This window comes from Cupressus sempervirens, chromosome 10 (assembly GCF_028749045.1).
Source record: "Cupressus sempervirens isolate cs-2001-9-10 chromosome 10, ASM2874904v1, whole genome shotgun sequence".
Lineage (NCBI taxonomy): Eukaryota > Viridiplantae > Streptophyta > Pinopsida > Cupressales > Cupressaceae > Cupressus > Cupressus sempervirens.
Window position 1 is genome coordinate 632242307 of NC_143127.1, and position 18659 is coordinate 632260965.

The 18659-nt window shown below is 32.3% G+C and overlaps 1 pseudogene; it reads left to right on the forward strand.

Moving 5' to 3' along the window:
- Positions 1-1248: 1248 nt before the first annotated feature.
- On the forward strand, positions 1249-17377 carry LOC149535425 (calmodulin-binding protein 60 D-like; annotated as a pseudogene).
- The last annotated feature ends 1282 nt before the right edge of the window (positions 17378-18659 follow it).

Genomic DNA, 18659 nt, shown 5'->3' on the forward strand with positions numbered 1-18659 from the left:
TAAAATTTGGCACAAGAGCTTTTACATAATTAACATTGAAAAAACTAATTTATTGTCAAGGTAATCAATCTGCAAAAAGGTCATGTAATCTGCCAAGGTAAATGCATTTCAAATTCCATGGAGTAACTAATTTTCATAGTTATGTCTAATGGCAATACAAGACATACTTTGGTTTCTTCGGTGTAACAACCTCAAAATTTGAGGTAGTGTTGAATGTGTGTGTTGTAAGTTTTACACAGCTTTTGCACAGGGTTGCTTAAATCAACACCTCCAAAGTGGTAGAAGATGCCATATATGTGGAAGAAATCCTGGAAGGCAACCAAACCAAGGTTTAAACCAATATCTTCAAAATAGGTTTCTTTAATGTAGAAGGCACCAAAAATTGGTACATAGGCATCTACTATGCCAATTTTTGGAGGAGGCAGTTGCTTGGATAGTCAATGTGGACCACCCATTGAGGTTTGTAGAATAGAGGGGTTGTCTAGTATGACCCATTTGATAGGACTCTCAGAATCTCCATGGTTGAACTAACCCAAAATCTGGGTGTGCAGGCTAACATACCATTAATATAGTTTTTAATGCTTCTCACTAGCAATAAAGCATGTTTTATTAGCCCATTATCTAGCTAGTTCACCTTTATTTCAAATTTAATGCAAGGACAAGGAGCTTCTTGGTTAGGGTCTTGCATTGAATGATGAATTGGATTGTGTGCTAGGGAAACATGACTCCATTACTACAGGGTCTCCTATTATGTGAAAAAGAACATCAACTCATGCAGCTCCTTTTGTTAGTGTCAACCATGAGGAAGATGAGATTGAGGATAATTTAACACAACTTTCTCACAAGTAGCTTATTTGTGGATGGAAAATTCTTATAGAAATGTGATTGTTGATTTAAACAATTGATAATTTAGTATTTTTGAAAGTGTCTGCAGAAGCTTTGCCAAAATATTTCTTGCACATGCCATGGGTTTGTGTAATTTTTAATTAATATAGTTACTCATCAAATTCTTTCAACTAGTTTCTTTCATCTATTAAATCCATGTACTATGATTTGACAGGTTTCTATATAGAAAAATCAAAAGAGAGATAACAATATTTTATGCATTGTAGGTCAAGATCTAGTGCGCAAGCTCATCAGAGAGTTGATAACACTAAAAAGAATCAGTGAACGGGTCAACTCCCATTGATACCCCCACCACCAAGACTTAAAAATATTGATACTCATAGCTAGAAAACTTAGCAAACAATGGATTTCCTCAGTGGTGATGCTTACGAGTCACCAACTGCTACAACTCCACCAATAGCTAGCATAGTCAATGAGAAATACACACATTCACTACCAGTATCTCTTTCTTAGCAAACTTTGCTATATCCTTTGAATTCACAATCAAATTCTCCATATCAAAATGGAGATTACTCTTCAGGGATGTCATCAACACAATAGAATGAATACCAAATGTTTCCACACCATGGCCCAGAGTCATATTTTTACAAATCTAGCCAAGGTTTGCAATGGTCAAGTCTAGTAGGGTAGTCTCTAAGTTCATAATAATCAGTTCTGTTATATGGGCCATAATCATAGAATTCAAAGGCATCAACACAAAAGACTTCTGAAAGCCTTCCTCTTGCTCCTTGGGAAGTGGAGCAATCACAAAATACATCACAAGGTGTAGATAATCTATAAGGACCTCCCATTTATGATAGAAATGTTATAATAGTTATTCCCCCTCCTCCAGCAAAGCACAATCAGAGACAACAGTTTTTTCAGCAACAACAAGCTTTGGGTTCTGGCCAATCTACACATTGTTACAGTAAATCAACACATGATGAGTTGATATCAAGGACACAAAAAATCTCCATTCATGATGGAACTTACAATGATGCATATACACAACAATCTTTAACTCCAGCAAACAAGTTAAACATAAAGATAAGTTGTTTGAAGACTTGGTTGACTTTGCCAAGGCAAAAAGTAAAGCTTCACCCAGTAAAAGTGAAAGTTTTTTAAAATTAGAGGTTGTTCTCTAGGATGGTTTGTATGACATATCTTCAAGTAGCTTTCTACAAGTGATGGTTTAGGTGTGGTATCAATTTTATTGAAGCCATTGTATAGTCTTTTGTCCAATTCAGGTTTAGTACTCATTATGTACTATATTATTCCTAGTGCACTGCAATTTAATTTATTTTTTGTTACTTTTATTTTTTGATATGAAATTCCTTTTGAATATTTGTATATTGAAACAAACTTATGTTCTTACCTAGAAGGTAAATGATTTTAGTAGCAATGCCAAAAGATCCATATATATATTGCAATGTATTGTTGAAGCTTGTCCTATTTTAGATCTCAAGTAGTGTGTGAGCATTATCTTTTCTTATCATAGTATTTGTGGGAAGTAATTTCCTATGTGGCCTTGCACTATTCTCTAGTTCACAATTTGATTGTGGCATTTTGTTCAAAAAAAAGCTTTATAATTACAAATCTAGGATATTTTAATAGATTGTTTACTTGTGTGAGGGGACAAAACACATTTTGGTGCCCTAAAATAAGATAACTATATATAGAAACTCAATCATTAAGACATTTAGCATGGACTTGAGCTATCTTGATGGAACTATTTCTGATAAGAGTAGGAAAGAATGGTCATGAGGTTATAAGGGGTGGAAGGGTATTAATAATATAGTTAGTAGGTTAGATGGCTAAGTCTGGGTAGAAATTTAGGAATTGTTGGATTACTAAATGTGTGTTTATTACTGGAATGTATTTTCTTACTCAAAATATTGCTATAACTAGTATGACTCTAGGAATTATTGATTCACAATATTTATTTGGTTGGTTGAAATTATTAGTATTCTATTAGTGGAAATGCCATACTAATTTGGCATCTCTTGATTGTTTTATGCAGGTGCAATTCTCACAAATGCGAAATCCGATTGGCATGGCACAAGCTATGCCAACTCATCTTCCTATATACCCTCCTAGAGGTCCAGGTCTAAGCCAACCAATGTTCTATGGATAGGTGCCAGTCACACTCACTACTACATTTGACCTCATTTTTCTACCAAAATTTTTGACCATTAATTAAAAAGGTAAAGGTTGGTCGGACTATAGAAGGAAAAATTTCATTTTTCTTAAATCTAAGCCCATGTTGGTTGAAATTTCAACCAACACAGGCTTAAATTTAAAATAAAAAATCATTTTCAATTTCATTAATATTTCATTGAGCACACAGGAAGGGGAAGGATCTGGACCTAGAGCATGGTGCAAGGGTTTCGTTGATTTTTCCTAAAATATTTCCAATCTCTACACTTGAATTCCTATGTATCATATCATGATGTAGTTACTGATGATCATGATTCCACAAGCCAGATGCTCCAAATGTTGTGGGTGTTCATAGGGAGCTCATTTTATATCTTGGTTTGCCTACAAGCTAGACGGGAGCACTTTGTAGGGATCAGGGTGAAATCTTGTCACATTATGTTGATGTCTCTACAATTTATGGAGACACTTCTAAAGCTATAAGTGTAGCTATCAAAGCTATTGTGCTCAGTTTATTGAGGTAATCTATAGTCTCCTTTAATTTGGATAATAAAGCCAATAGTACTCTACTTCTATGCTTTTCAATCCTTGGACACAAATGAGTGAGGATAATTACAAATGTTAATTTTAGTGGTCTCTTGAATATATTACTGAAGCTTATAAGTTGTATATTGGCTAGGCTCCAGTTTCAGGTTCAAAAAAAGCTAGCAAAAGAAGGAAACTTGATCTTTCCCATAGTAGGTAAGTCCTTGTTCTTGATTGGATACATCCATGTTTTCCACTATTTTGTAGCATTGAATACATATCTATCTTCCATTGCTCTGTAATATTGAATACATATCTATCTTCCATGTTTTCCACCATTCTATAGGTTGTAATGCCCCTCCCTTAAGTTCTACCATTTATTTTCAAAAAATTGGTTAACTAAATGTTTCCCTTGGCATTTAGTTAATTTCTAATTTATTCATTTATAAATTTAACACACTTAATATATTGGCACCAACCGGTAGAGTTATATATGCATATATTATATCAATTTGGGAAAAAAGTGGGAAATAAAGTTAAATTTACTCTATGTGGAATGTGGGCATTCAAGAAGTCAAGGAGGTTATAGTCTAGGTGAATATAGTCAGAAAATAGGATTTTCTTATGGGGGAAGAAAGATGACATTATGACATTACCTTGGCACTGGCATTTGATGAATGCTGGTTTATCTACATTGTTGGGAGTAGTGAAAGATGTTGGTCTATGTTGGGAAGTGTTGAATGAACATGCATAACAAGTATAGGTCAGACCTTGTTAGTCATTTAAATAACTCTAAGAACTATTATATTGTTTTTTTTTGAGTTGAGAGATGTTTGGTTGTTGTACAAAAGATTTACATTTGAATGAATGAAGAAATGGGTCGGGTTGTTTGAAAATATTTCCTTTAAGTGTTTTCCTGGCTATATTTATTTTTAGATCTGCTAGTCTGTGCATGTTTTCCTTAATCTATCCTATATCCCATTGGATCTTATATCCTCTCAAAAGAACCTGGTATCACAAAGTGTCAAACAACATGGCCTATTATATATGTTTAATAAATTAGTAGCACAAACATGCTCAACACACAATTTTAGTTGACCTTCTCAAATGATTTGTTGTAGGTGAAGAACGTTGGCATCTTTGGTATCACTATTGATAAGGAAGCTACAATTCAAGCTACATCAATTTCACAAATGCAACATGATTTGATGGTAATTTTTAACTTTGTAAGAATACATTTTCTTTTATCTAAAATCTATACTTAGGGGGTAAGTCGAAGTAAAGTTATAATATGTAATTTTCTTTTGCATAAGTTGTCTTCCACCTTGAAATCAAATATCTAGTAGGATTTGATGAAATCAGTATCTACAACTTAATATTATCTCCTCTTTAGTTCTATTAATATGAATAACTCTCCACATTGGAATCAATACTTAATAGATTTGATATATTACAATAGCCTACATTAACATGAACTGGCAACCTAATATATTGTCTTCTTAAACTTTTTAATATTCACTATAATGATATTGAGCTCCATCCATCCTGAAACCAATAGCTAATGGGATATAGCGAAAAAAATTTCTCATATAGACAACTATAGTGTCCTCCATATGAGATTCCAGCCACCCAATATCTTTCTTTCTTGAACTCTAATATGTTCTATGAAAGCCATTTTAATATGAGTAATATTAGTTATATTTTCTTTAAGACACCATAATGTTACAATGGTGCAGGATTGTAATTTAATCTAACTAAGCCATGTTTATTTTGTGATTTGTTTTCTCCATATTTTACATTTTAGAGGGTAGTTTAAAATTAATTTGATACAAAGATATTGGTATAAAATTTCCATCTTACTTGTCCAACCTGAAGTATTGCATTTAAAAAAGAAAATAATAATTTTGTATTCATTGGATATAATTTAATAGTAAGACAGCCTTAGGTGTTAATATTTTACTACTTTTCCCCATATAGGGAAAAGTTTTGAGAACTACTTAAATAAGTCTATGCCCTGGTCAACAATCATTTAGATCTTTTTTATGGCATGTGCTTCACACACATCAAAATAGAGTTGTGAATAGATAGGATTCTTTATAGAGTATTACTAAATTTAATTTAAGTGTCATAATATACCTGTTAATGAGGTATTCAAATGCTGAATTAAATGATTAGGTATTCAAACATTGAATTAAATGATTAGGGACATCCTGGAGGCTATCTTTGGAGAGTTACTGAAGTCAAATTTTGATGCAGCAAAACCTTTCTTTATTTGGATGGAGCTTTTATTTTATTGTGATAAATGCAGTATGCCAAAGGTAGTTCTTTCTTTCTTGGGACTAGGTCCAACAATGAAGGGGAGCTATGGGTGGCATTAGAGGTTCTTGAGATGGAAATATAGTTAGGCTATAAGATTGGAAGTTACATGGTATCATGTCTGAGGCTTGTCTTGTGGGTAAATGTTTTGAAGAAATTGCTTCTCTTCACTAGAATTGGGAGTCTAATAAAGTAGTAAATCATTTGGAAAATATGCAAATTACCTTGTTGCCCTTTCCATGAGGATCAACTCCACAAGGATCTCTGATAATTTGAAGGAATGATATTACCTCTCTTCCAATCTCTTAGCAAATTATTTACCCCATGTCAAAAATTGTACCCCTGATTTTTGCTCCTCCCTCATAGTCATCCACCAATAATTTACAATGATCCAAAAATTCTTTAGGGTAGGTTGGAGGATTTCATAATTATTACAGAGTTTTTGAATGGCTTTCACTAGTACATTTGACCCCATTTTTAGACCAAAATTTTTGAACATCTATTAAAATGTTTTAGATTGGTTAGAATATGGAAAAGGAAAAATATGTGTTATTTAAAATCCATGCCCATGTTGGTCAAAATTTTGACCAACATGAGCTTATCATGTAAAAAGGGAAATTTTGACCTATTTCATTCTATTCTTTAACATGCCCTCACAGGAGCTATAATTGCTCTCAATTGAAGTTCAAGGCATGGTTTTTACTATGGTGATTTGAAGTTAATAGAGCTTTATGGTGGGCATGGTTTTTAATTTGGGTCTGATTTTCATCATATCTTGTAAGCTTGTCTGTGAAGCATTTCTTGCAGAATTGTATGATTATTAGATTGCAGGGCCTGTTGGATTATGCATGTGCATAGTATTGAGAATGATACTTTGAATTTGGAGAAGGACATGGTCTTTATATCTAGTTTTAATAATTAACAATATGTGGATTATTCAAAATTCCATTCTTTAAACATGTCGATGGAGTCTCACATATTCAACACTGGTTTTTTATAGCTAGGTCTTTTTGTTGCCTTCTTTGGATTCTCCTCTATCATTTGGCTGATTTAGGGCTTGTGGTCTTCACTTTCATGTGCTTTGAAGTTTTTCTTTATTCACTTTATTTTGTGTTGAAAAATGGCAAATGGACTCTGGTGCTCACATAAAATTTAGGCAACCATTCTTTGATCATAATTTATTTCAATACAAGATAGGCTAAATTGCATGATTTAATGATTCAATATTCATTGTTACATTCATGTTGCTTAAGGAGTGCTTTGACAGGATGATCTTTCTCAAAAAGGAGAATACTATAAGGTCCATCCATTCTTCCCTTGCATCTGTCTTTCCTGCATGCTCAAAACCCAACTCCAATTCTTGCTGTAAATTTTCTTTACATGATTAATATAAAAATATTTTTCTTTTGTGGAACAACTATTTCTTAGCAAATGAAAATAGGGAGGGAGTAGAAATTAGGAGCTGCTTGATGAGAAAACTAACACATGAGCATTCTTTTTTCCTTTGACAGTTCAACTACCGAAGTATACTAGTCACAATTAGAATAGCCAATATGACTAGGAAGGGAAAATATTGCCTCATAGAAACAGTCTAGACCAATAAAATAAATAATGCAATTAAATCAATAATCAACCTAGATATAAGATCCAAGACTGATAATAATAAAAAAAGCCAATAGGTTAATTGTTTGGTTTGAGTTAATTGTTTGCTGGAGGATTTGTAGCTTGTTATTTTCTATGTTTTAGTTTGGATGTGTTCTCTGTTGGACATGTTCTACCATAGTCCATAGTCCATAGTCTTTACAAACAATTTAAAATAATATCAATGGCACTACAATCTTAAAGAAATAATAGGGAAAAACTAGATCTGTAGAAGTATCTCATCTTAAGGGAAATAAGAAAAAATTTGAAACAACAATTCAAGTTCACAGAACCTAATTTGGAATCTTCAGCCAATTTGCAAGGAACTCTAATCTAGGTACCATTAGCCACTAAGGTTTACAATTGGCATAGATTCCATGAAAAAGGAATTCCAATTGTATTGATTGATATTACTTAGCTTTGAAAGGTCCCGCTACTTTAATTCACTGTTAATTGGTAAAATCTAAAGACCTGTCAATAGTGGGATTGATCGAGCAACTGATGTATATCTATGTTTATAAGTGTCATTTCCATTAAACCTAGATTTTAGATTAGGTGGAATAGGTTTTCATGGATCATATAAATGAGATTGTAATGATTTCTTTAGAATGTAAGAATGTTTTAGATTATAGTCTAATGCATCATGAAGGTGAGAAGGGAAATAATTGTGTGTTAGAAGGCTAGTAATGTGTACTAAAATATAAATGAAACAAAATTCCCTTTTATTATAACCAGACATGAAATTATTAACACATTAAGTAAAGCTATATCAAATGAGCGATCCCTTGTGGAAAAACCCACATTTGGAGATTTTATAGTAGACTATGGTGTGGTGGTTGTTGGCTTCTATTGCTGAGATTTGGCTTTAGTTTTACGGCAACATTCTTTCTTAACCAACAAAAATGTCTAATTCTTTCATAAATCATTTTACATCAGCAAGGCATTCAGTTAGGTGATGACATACGAATTAGTGCTTATTCACTAAGAGTATCTAAATTCTACTCCCACTTTTTGATATTTCATGCCTAAGGGATAGGTCATTTTGATCCTAAGAGACCATTCTCTATGTGACATGTTCTTCCATAGTCCATAACTAAGATAGGGCACCTATATTATCGACCTCTATTGTGCTATATAGATACAACTTGTATTTGGGTTCAGGCTCTTGTGTGATCTCATCGAATGTGGCAGAGGCTCTATAAGAGTTGCAATTATGCATGTCATTTTGATTATTTCTATTTCCTTTTGGTTTTGTACTACATTTCTAGGTTGTTTTGGAATTTTGCAAGGGAATTATATTCTTCTATGCTTTGATTTTGTAGTTCCTTGTTGGGGTTTTTATGTATTAGAGGAGCTTGTAATGATTTAGAGTAGATTTGAGGTTATCGATATAAATTGGAGTATTTAAATATTTCAATCAGTTTGTGAATTTTGTAATATTCATTCTATTTTTGATAATTTTGAGGAGATGTTGTGGAAAGAGTGTGGTAGAGGCTCTACAAAAGAACATTAATGGATTCTCTTACACTCTGTGTCAAAGGAAACATTATACATTAAGTTGAGGTTAAGGAAAATCCATTTGTTTAGGCCAAGCATTTATAGGTATGTGTGCTATTTTGGTTTCTTTGATTTTGTAGTTTACATCAAATTATGATTATGCTAAAAAATACATGAATAAGAATTCCTTTATGCTACATATAAATCTAGTCCTTAGAAATTGTGGGAATGAGGTACCTATTTTTATATTGCAATTTCATGATAACTAAGTTAAGAACCATAGACCAATGGATGCAATATACTAAGAGAGAATATATCAAACAAAGGAAATGTTGAATCTAACTTGCTAGTTTTTTATAACTAACTGAATTTTGTACTTCCAACACACATGCACAATAGAACAAAAATATTCCAAGAAAATGTGAAAGAGTTAACGAGAAATTTAAAAAAATGATTTGACAACTTACAAGTTAGACCTAATCAATGAATAAGTGAATCACAATAAGAATCATTCAAGAGAATATCACTCTATCAGAAGATTTTTGAAAACTTATAAACTTCACTAATACTATCCACCACAAAAACAATCGAGTCAATTATGTGTGGTAGAGTTGCAGATTAACAGATACCAAAACTTAAAAGAGATAGATGATTAAAGGTATAAATAAAAAGTTGACATACCAATTTGATATACAATATATCATAGGCTATTGTGCAAATTAAAAGGATAACTTAAATAAAGACTAGAAATAGTCCATGTAGAGAAACTAAAGCTCAAACATGAATCAAAAGATCAAAGTTCTCAAGCAATGTTTAAAATTTGATGAAATTGAAATTGTATAGCTTATAAGAAAATAGTTATCCAAAAAATCTAACATGGTATGAGTTGAGCAATGTGCAAAAATTACAAAGGTGCAGGTACCCCACACAATAGGTGCATTTAATCAAAAAACTAAAAGAAATAAAAGTTAATGAAGAGACCATTAGCTTAGGAAAATGGCAAGAATTATGTTAAGATAACATAAAGTTATGATTAAAATTGAGTTACTACATGGTGTAATGTATTTATGAGGTAAGAGTAGTACCTAACATATACAACCTTCATGAGATATCTTATAATTAACTTATATTTTATTTTATTCTAAAAATATTGACTAGTCTTTGTATATTTTTCTCTTCTAAATTTCTCATTACTATAACAAAATGGTCCCTTCCAATCATACCTTTTCTTTAACAATCTCTGCAGCTTCTATTTTTCCACTCGTTGAATTAGTTGTCCGTGTACTTGAGCTAGTCTCTACTTGTTGTTGAAGAGTAGAATATGTACCCCTTACAATATCAAGAATGAACCTATCTCCACCATGTCTTGCTATGAATGACATAGCCATTGGAAAATTATCATGTTGTCCTAAGGGTATGCTTGCCTATCGGTTTAGGTAAATACAAACACAATTTAGTAGCAAATATTTTCCTCATAACATAATACACAGTGTTCAATAACTGAAAAATAATGATCAACACCATCTGTGCTTATTACATAAAACAAGGAAAGGATGAGAGTAGATGTAAATGGAGCAGGTCGTGTAGACTGCAATGGAGATCCAACATTCTAGGTCATATCACCAACAACGTTTGGTTGACCATCCTTGCTAGCAATAGGATTCCTACTACTTAGAAGCATCTAAAGTCTTCTGCTTTCCACATCATTAATATTTGAACCTGAAGGTGATGTCAGATTTCCTTGTGCTTGTACTTGCATTAACAGTTGTTTTTGTGCAGTCACGATTTGAAGTTGGTGGTATTGCTACTGCGGAGAATGAATAAATGATTTTTGCTTTTGTAGAAGACCTGGCCAAAGTTGGTCAAGACCTTGGATACAAACACAGTTGAAAGTATTTGCTACTGAAGCAATGGATAGCATAAGAACATGAGAACTAAAGTGTTGTCTAAAAACCTTCATATAAAATAGCCATTCAGTTTTACACAAAAGGAAAGTAAATATATAAGATCATTTTTATGATCTTCAGTTTCTTGTTAGAAACATTTTTTTTTGTACATTTGTATATTATTTATAATGATATTGTTTTGATCATCTGTTGATGCATTAAATTTTTTTCCCAATTACTTCTTAGTAATAGAAAACAACTTATTTCTATCTTTAAAGTTTGTATGGGTGCAAGAGCAACATGGTCCATTTCTTTAATTACCTTGTTGAAAAGTTCTCTCAGCTACTTTTAGCAATATGGATGCTTGTACTTTTTCAAATTGTAGAAACAAAGGATTAAGCAAGGACACTAAACTAATTTTGGAGATTGAGGCATGTACTATATATGTATTCTATATAATTACTAAGAAATCTCATGTTTTAGAATCATCTCTTGCAATTATATAGGACTGTATGAGATGATTGGTGTAATTTAATGTAAGAACTACCTATAGCTTGAAGAATACAAGTCACCCTTTAATGCAAGAGAATCGGTCTTCCCATTGTGGGAAGCAATTTTCTTATCATGATATCATTGGCTACTAATTTAGTGTTGTTTACCACATATATAGATTTGTTTAGTGTAAGGCATTAATTATGTTGGCCACTAGTATTTCTCAATGTCATTCTCCTAATTAAAAGATCTTAGCTAGGGCATAATATTTGCATGCTATTCTAATGATATATTGTAGCTCATTTAATGAATACAAGCAAGTGAAATTCACGAGGTGCTTTATTTCCTTATGAAGCACTATATGCTTTATTATTTGTAAAATAATTCACACCTTTTGATTCATCTATTTTATTATGTTTACATTATTTCTTTGCATTTTCTCTCATACATATGGAAGTGTTCATTCAATTATTTTTAAAGCTTAAAATATTTGGTCAATCAAAGTGAGTTTTCTTGTACATGATTACACAATTCTCGAATTCATTTTTTCTTTCCAAAAATGAGAAGTTTGAGATCATGATTTTTGAATCACTTTTAAGTGTGGTTTTACTAGATATAGGAAGCAGAGACTCGATGAGATGTGTGTACAAAGATTTCCATAGTACTCAAGAACCATGATACAATCTTGGATACTTAGAGGTAAAAACTTAATATCTGACATCTTCGATTCTAAGAGTGGACAATATTCAAGGACAGAGATCAATATATTGGGAAGATAAAATGCTCTTATATCAAATATTTGAAAAACAATGCACATAAAATTTTACAGCAAGAAATTTTTTAAAGAAATTTACAACATCCACTAAGCATTACTTTTAATTTGTTATTCTAGTGATGCTTATGTTTAAAGTAAACTGCTTACTATATACTTTTTTTTCAAGGAGCTATATTTGTTGTAGGTTACACTCTTTATATTTTCTAGTCCTTTGCACTAATACTTGGAATTTTTAAAAGAGATCTGGTAGCTTTCTTTGGAAGCTATCAAAGACTTTAACGCCTGTGTGAAGCACAATTATGTTAAATTCCATTAGGAAGAAATTTATTAATTCTAGGATTGTATCTCTAATGTTTGATCTCTTATCATGTTGAAGCTTAGGTTTATGTTATACTCTAACTATTTTTGAATGTGTAATTCATATTTGATCTTATCCATGTTCATGTCTAGGTTGCCTGATTTTTTCTTTCCAAAAATGAGAAGTTTGAGATCATGATTTTTGAATCACTTTTAAGTGTGGTTTTACTGGATATAGGAAGTAGAGACTCGATGAGATGTGTGTACAAATATTTCCATAGTACTCAAGAACCATGATACAATCTTGGATACTTAGAGGTAAAAACTTAATATCTAACATCTTCGATTCTAAGAGTGGATAATATTCAAGGACAAAGATCAATATATTGGGAAGATAAAATGCTCTTATATCAAATATTTGAAAAACAATGCACATAAAATTTTACAGCAAGAATTTTTTTAAGGAAATTTACAACATCCACTAAGCATTACTTTTAATTTGTTATTCTAGTAATGCTTATGTTTAAAGTAAACTGCTTACTATATAATTTTTTGTCAAGGAGCTATATTTGTTGTAGGTTACACTCTTTATATTTTCTAGTCCTTTGCACTAATACTTGGAATTTTTAAAAGAGATATAGTAGCTTTCTTTGGAAGCTATCAAAGACTTTGATGCCTGTGTGAAGCACAATTATGTTAAATTCCATTAGGAAGCAATTTATTAATTCCAGGATTGTATCTCTAATGTTTGATCTCTTATCATGTTGAAGCTTAGGTTTATGTTATACTCTAACTATTTTTGAATGTGTAATTCGTATTTGATCTTATCCATGTTCATGTCTAGGTTGCCTGATTTTTTCTTTCCAAAAATGAGAAGTTTGAGATCATGATTTTTGAATCACTTTTAAGTGTGGTTTTACTGGATATAGGAAGTAGAGACTCGATGAGATGTGTGTACAAAGATTTCCATAGTACTCAAGAACCATGATACAATCTTGGATACTTAGAGGTAAAAACTTAATATCTGACATCTTTGATTCTAAGTATGGATAATATTCAAGGACAGAGATCAATATATTGGGAAGATAAAATGATCTTATATCAAATATTTGAAAAACAATGCACATTAAAATTTTACAGCAAGAAATTTTTTAAAGAAATTTACAACATCCACTAAGCATTACTTTTAATTTGTTATTCTAGTGATGCTTATGTTTAAAGTAAACTGCTTACTATATACTTTTTTGTCAAGGAGCTATATTTGTTGTAGGTTACACTCTTTATATTTTCTAGTCCTTTGCACTAATACTTGGAATTTTTAAAAAGAGATCTGGTAGCTTTCTTTGGAAGCTATCAAAGACTTTGACGCCTGTGTGAAGCACAATTATGTTAAATTCCATTAGGAAGCAATTTATTAATTCCAGGATTGTATCTCTAATGTTTGATCTCTTATCATGTTGAAGCTTAGGTTTATGTTATACTCTAACTATTTTTGAATGTGTAATTCGTATTTGATCTTATCCATGTTCATGTCTAGGTTGCCTGATTTCTATTGGGATTTAGTCTTTTGCAGGGAAGGTTTTAGTTGATGGGCAAGTGGCAGGCAAGGTTGGGATGTTTATTTCAGAGAAGGCTTCCATTGAAATCACTGTTGAAGTTCCAAAATACGTATGTACATGATTATCCTTAATACTATTTACTTTAGTAGTAGTTGACAACATATTTTCATTATATATGCCATGGGATTTTCTCTTCACATCAGACACCCTTATAACAATAAAACCATTGGCAGAGAAGGATACAAGTTGGAGGGAGCACTTGAGCAATTAAATATTGATGTTTCTAGAAAAGTTGCATTAGACTCTAGTCTATCCATAGGTGGCTTCATAGATTGCTTGCTTTAGCATGGCACATCTTTTGTTTATGGAGTTGATGTAGACTATGGGCAGGTGAATTAGAGCATCAGTTTGATAGAATACATGCACATTTCTACAGTAAATATATTTAGTTTCATTTTCCTTTTATAATTAGGAAGTCACATCAAAATTATGCAACTATTGGACAATATGATGTCTTACAAAATAACATCATATATTTTATGATTACTTTGTTATTATTTTGATATTTGGATTGTCTTAAGACACATGTAGCTACAAGGATACAGTTTTAAGATATAAATTGACAAACCTTGTGGAAGAGATGCATGTCTTCAACTTTGCCTTGTTGATTCAAATTCTATATGTACATTACTAGAAAAACTTAGTGAACTTCTAAACTATGGTTCTTGTTAGAATCCAAAGAGTTTCCACATGTTGCCTCCTTGGAAGTTTAAATGGACAACAAGATTAGGAAGGATTAGTTACAACATTAAAAAGAAAAGCTAGAAACTATTTAAAATTGGTACCCAAAATTTGTGTGGTCATAGCTCCTAGTCCATTGGGTGGAAATTGAATTTATTTGGTATTAAAAAAAGTTAAAATAAAGAATTGTATTTGGTGAAAATTGAGTTCATTGGATATTACAAAGATCTAAAACACATAATTTCTACCAATATATTTAAATTAACAAAGGAAAGAAGTCTCCTTAAAAAGAGATAAGATTGATAACTAAGAAACCAAAGGATAAAAACTTAATTTCAAAACCACAAAAGAATATTCCCAAAGTCTATCATAATGAATTGATTGACCATTACAAACTAATATTACAATATTACTTTAGTTTCCTCAATGGTCAATCTACTGACAATATCAAGTTTATTCTAAATTTTTACAAATTTGTCAAGACTCAAGGACTTGGTAAGATTGTCTCTAGTTTGATCCTTAGTTGGAGGATATTGCAACAACATCAATCCATCTTATGCATGTTATGATATGAAATGATAATGAAGCTCCACAGTTTTGGTATGCTTGTGCAAGATTGGATGCTTGTCTCAAGGTTTAGCACCCCTTGATTGTCAAAAAACAAGCGTGAAGGCCCTGCTGGGGACATGTGCATGTTTGTAAGCATCCTTCAAAGCCATATTGGCTCACATGCTACTTAAATAGTTCCTTGATACTTTGTTTCTATTATAGATAACTATTCAATGTGACTACACTCATACCAAGGCTGAAAACACAACCTACCAAATTTGAATCTCTGAACTCAACCTACCTAGGATCCTTTCTTCTACCATAAAGAATGCAAAATTCAAGTTCCCCTCTCACATATCTCATCATCTACTTTGTGGGAGTCCAATGTTTTGTTTTTGGATGTTGTCATGAATCTAGAATCTGTAACTCACAACATAGCTCAAATTAGGTCTAGTGATGGTAAGATAGATAAGATAGATAAGATTGCCCACTAGTTTCTTGAATATTCACTTATAGAAAGAATTCCTAGAGATCTAGATGGACCTATAGGAGGATTCCCCTCCTGAAGTAGTAGAGGGCCAAATTTTTTCCCAAGGCCCTCCTAGAATACAAATTTTGGAATTGTAAAAAAAACCAAAAACTTAGTTTTTGGATATTTCCTAGAGGCTAGAACCATTGAAATGCTCATGAAGCTCAATTGGATCATTTATTTCATTTGTGCTGACATTTAACATGTCTATTAATTGAATGCAAGGCTTCTCCAAAACTCATAGAAGGTCCTGATGGAAGAAACCTGCAACTTCATTTCAAGACAAGATTATCACTCCCTCTTTTCATAGGTACAAGGGTAGAGGGAGAGTAGGGTGCTGCTATTCATGTTGTTTTGTTTGATGCAGACACAAATTGGATTGTTACATTAGGGCTCAAGGAATCCAAAAAATTAGATATTATAGTCTTGGAAAGAGGCTTCAACAATGAAGATGAAGATGATTGGGCACAAGAGGATTTTGAGAGTCATGAAGCCAAGGAGCAGGACGGGAAGAGGCCTTTATTTAATGGTGATTTGAAAATTAAATTAAAGGAAGGTGTTTGTACTATTGGAGAATTGATCTTTACTGATAATTCAAGTTGAATAAGGAGTAGGAAGTTCAAACTTGGATTAAAAGTTGCATCAAGTTACTATGAAGGCATTCGTATTTGTGAGGCTAAAAAAAAAGCCTTCATTGTTAAAGATCATAGGGGTGAATGTGAGTTATTTGCCTTCAATTTTTTCTTTTTTTCTTAGATTACATAGAGTAAATTAAAAAAATAATTAATATCTGATGGTTAATATTTGAGGGGTAGCTAGTTAGATAAAAGCTAGTAGGCATTAATTGGAATCTTTTTTTCATTAATTGATTTAAATTTTGGTTTGCTCTTAGTGTATAAGAAACTTTATCCCCCAGCATTCAATGATGATGTATGGAGACTAAATAAAATTGGAAAAGATGGAGCATTTAACAAGAAACTAAATAAAACAAGTATTTTCATGGTTGAAGACTTTCTAAGGCTTGTGGTCAGAGATCCTCAAAAGTTACAAAATGTAAGTTCTTGATTTTTCAAGTTAGATTTGAATGTCATTTGAATATTTTCTCTTGCTGTAGCTAATATTTTCTGGATTTGATGCAGATCCTTACAAGTGGTATGCCAAACAAGATGTGGAGAGTACAATAGAGCATGCACAAACTTGTGTCCTTAGTGGAAAATTGTATGTCTACTACACTGATGAGAGACAAAATGTTGGGCTTATCTTCAATAATGTCTATGAACTAAGTGGTCTTATTGCAAATCAACAATATTATCCAGCTGAACCACTCTCTACTTCTGAGAAGGTATCTTTATTTGCAAATTGAAGCATGTTTTATGCATGGACATTGAATAGAATGTACTTATGATGATGTCATCTATTGTTGTGGTAGGTTTCTATTGATGCATTAGTGAAGAAAGAATCTATTGTAGAATATGATGGGAAGGCATTGCTTAATCTAAAGTCAAACAAGAAAGGTAGTAGTTCTTGCTAAGAATCTTCCTTGCACACCATATAATATGCTAATGCTTATAGCTAGCAAGCTTTAGGGAGTTCTGAACTAGTTGGGATGCAACCTAATCAAGCTTCAACTAAGGCTGGGTTGACTGGAGGTGGTAGGTCAACAAAACCGATGACATAGATGAAGTGATATAATTTTTTTATACATTGAAATTTAGAATTTACACATACTAGTTCATAAGTTTTCTAAAAATTTTGATTTGCTAAAATGTCTTGAGATTTGTTAGGTGTCTCAACAAATTCTGGTTTCAATGAGAGATCAATTACAAAATATGGAGGTCAACCTTTACAAATGACAACCACCAACCAACTTTCTTTTGGCAACATTTCTTACAATCCACCAAACCAGGTAGCATTACCAGAACTACCACGCCAGAATGCCCTTTCATCAATAGATTCCTTGGTGGGTCTTACATTGGGGCCTCCACAGTTGACAACCTCCTCACCAATATTTTGGTATTATTGAATTATGCTTTTTAATACCATCTCAATTATGCTAAGAAATCTACAATTTGGGCAGTTGTATGTTTTGTTTACCTAGAGTAATAACATGTTTTGAATGTTACACCTTGTTCATATGGATTAGAAGCAAGAGAATCTACTTCTAATGTTTGCAAAAATGAGAGGAGTGATGCTCATGTAGCTATGGGTTTTCTATTTATGAGATGGTAATCTGAAATGGTCTAATTTCATAATTATGTTGATTAATATGTGTCACATACTTTTTTTTTGTAAGAGATTTCCCATAGGTGGCTTATTGAGTATGTACTTTCTTAATTGGTTTCTAGGAGCCATGCACAAACACAAACAAAGAAAACCAATGTAAGGTAGAGGCACCTAGAAGAGAACCTGTGCAAGATCCCAACACGGGGAACATGCTATTTATGGAGTTACTATCTATCATCAGAAAGTTTCTTCCCATGACTAAAATAAAATTATTGGGACATCAATACAATGTGTACAAGAGAGATCATTGTTTATCAGAGTTTCTATTATCATTGAGGTAGTGTTATAGTTTCAAGAGAAAATGCACATAAGACTAGATCTATACGCTACCTATAATTGTCAAGCAGGAATAATTAGCAAAGATACATTCATAAGGAGGGTGAGGATAGTTGCCATTGATAAGTTTCTTATTATATGCATAGTGGATAATAAAGGAGGGAATTGAACCCAGCCTGAGGCTCACACTTGTTGAGGTCCACTTCAACAATGACCCTTCCTATAAAATTGCTGTCTAAAACCTTTCTAATGAG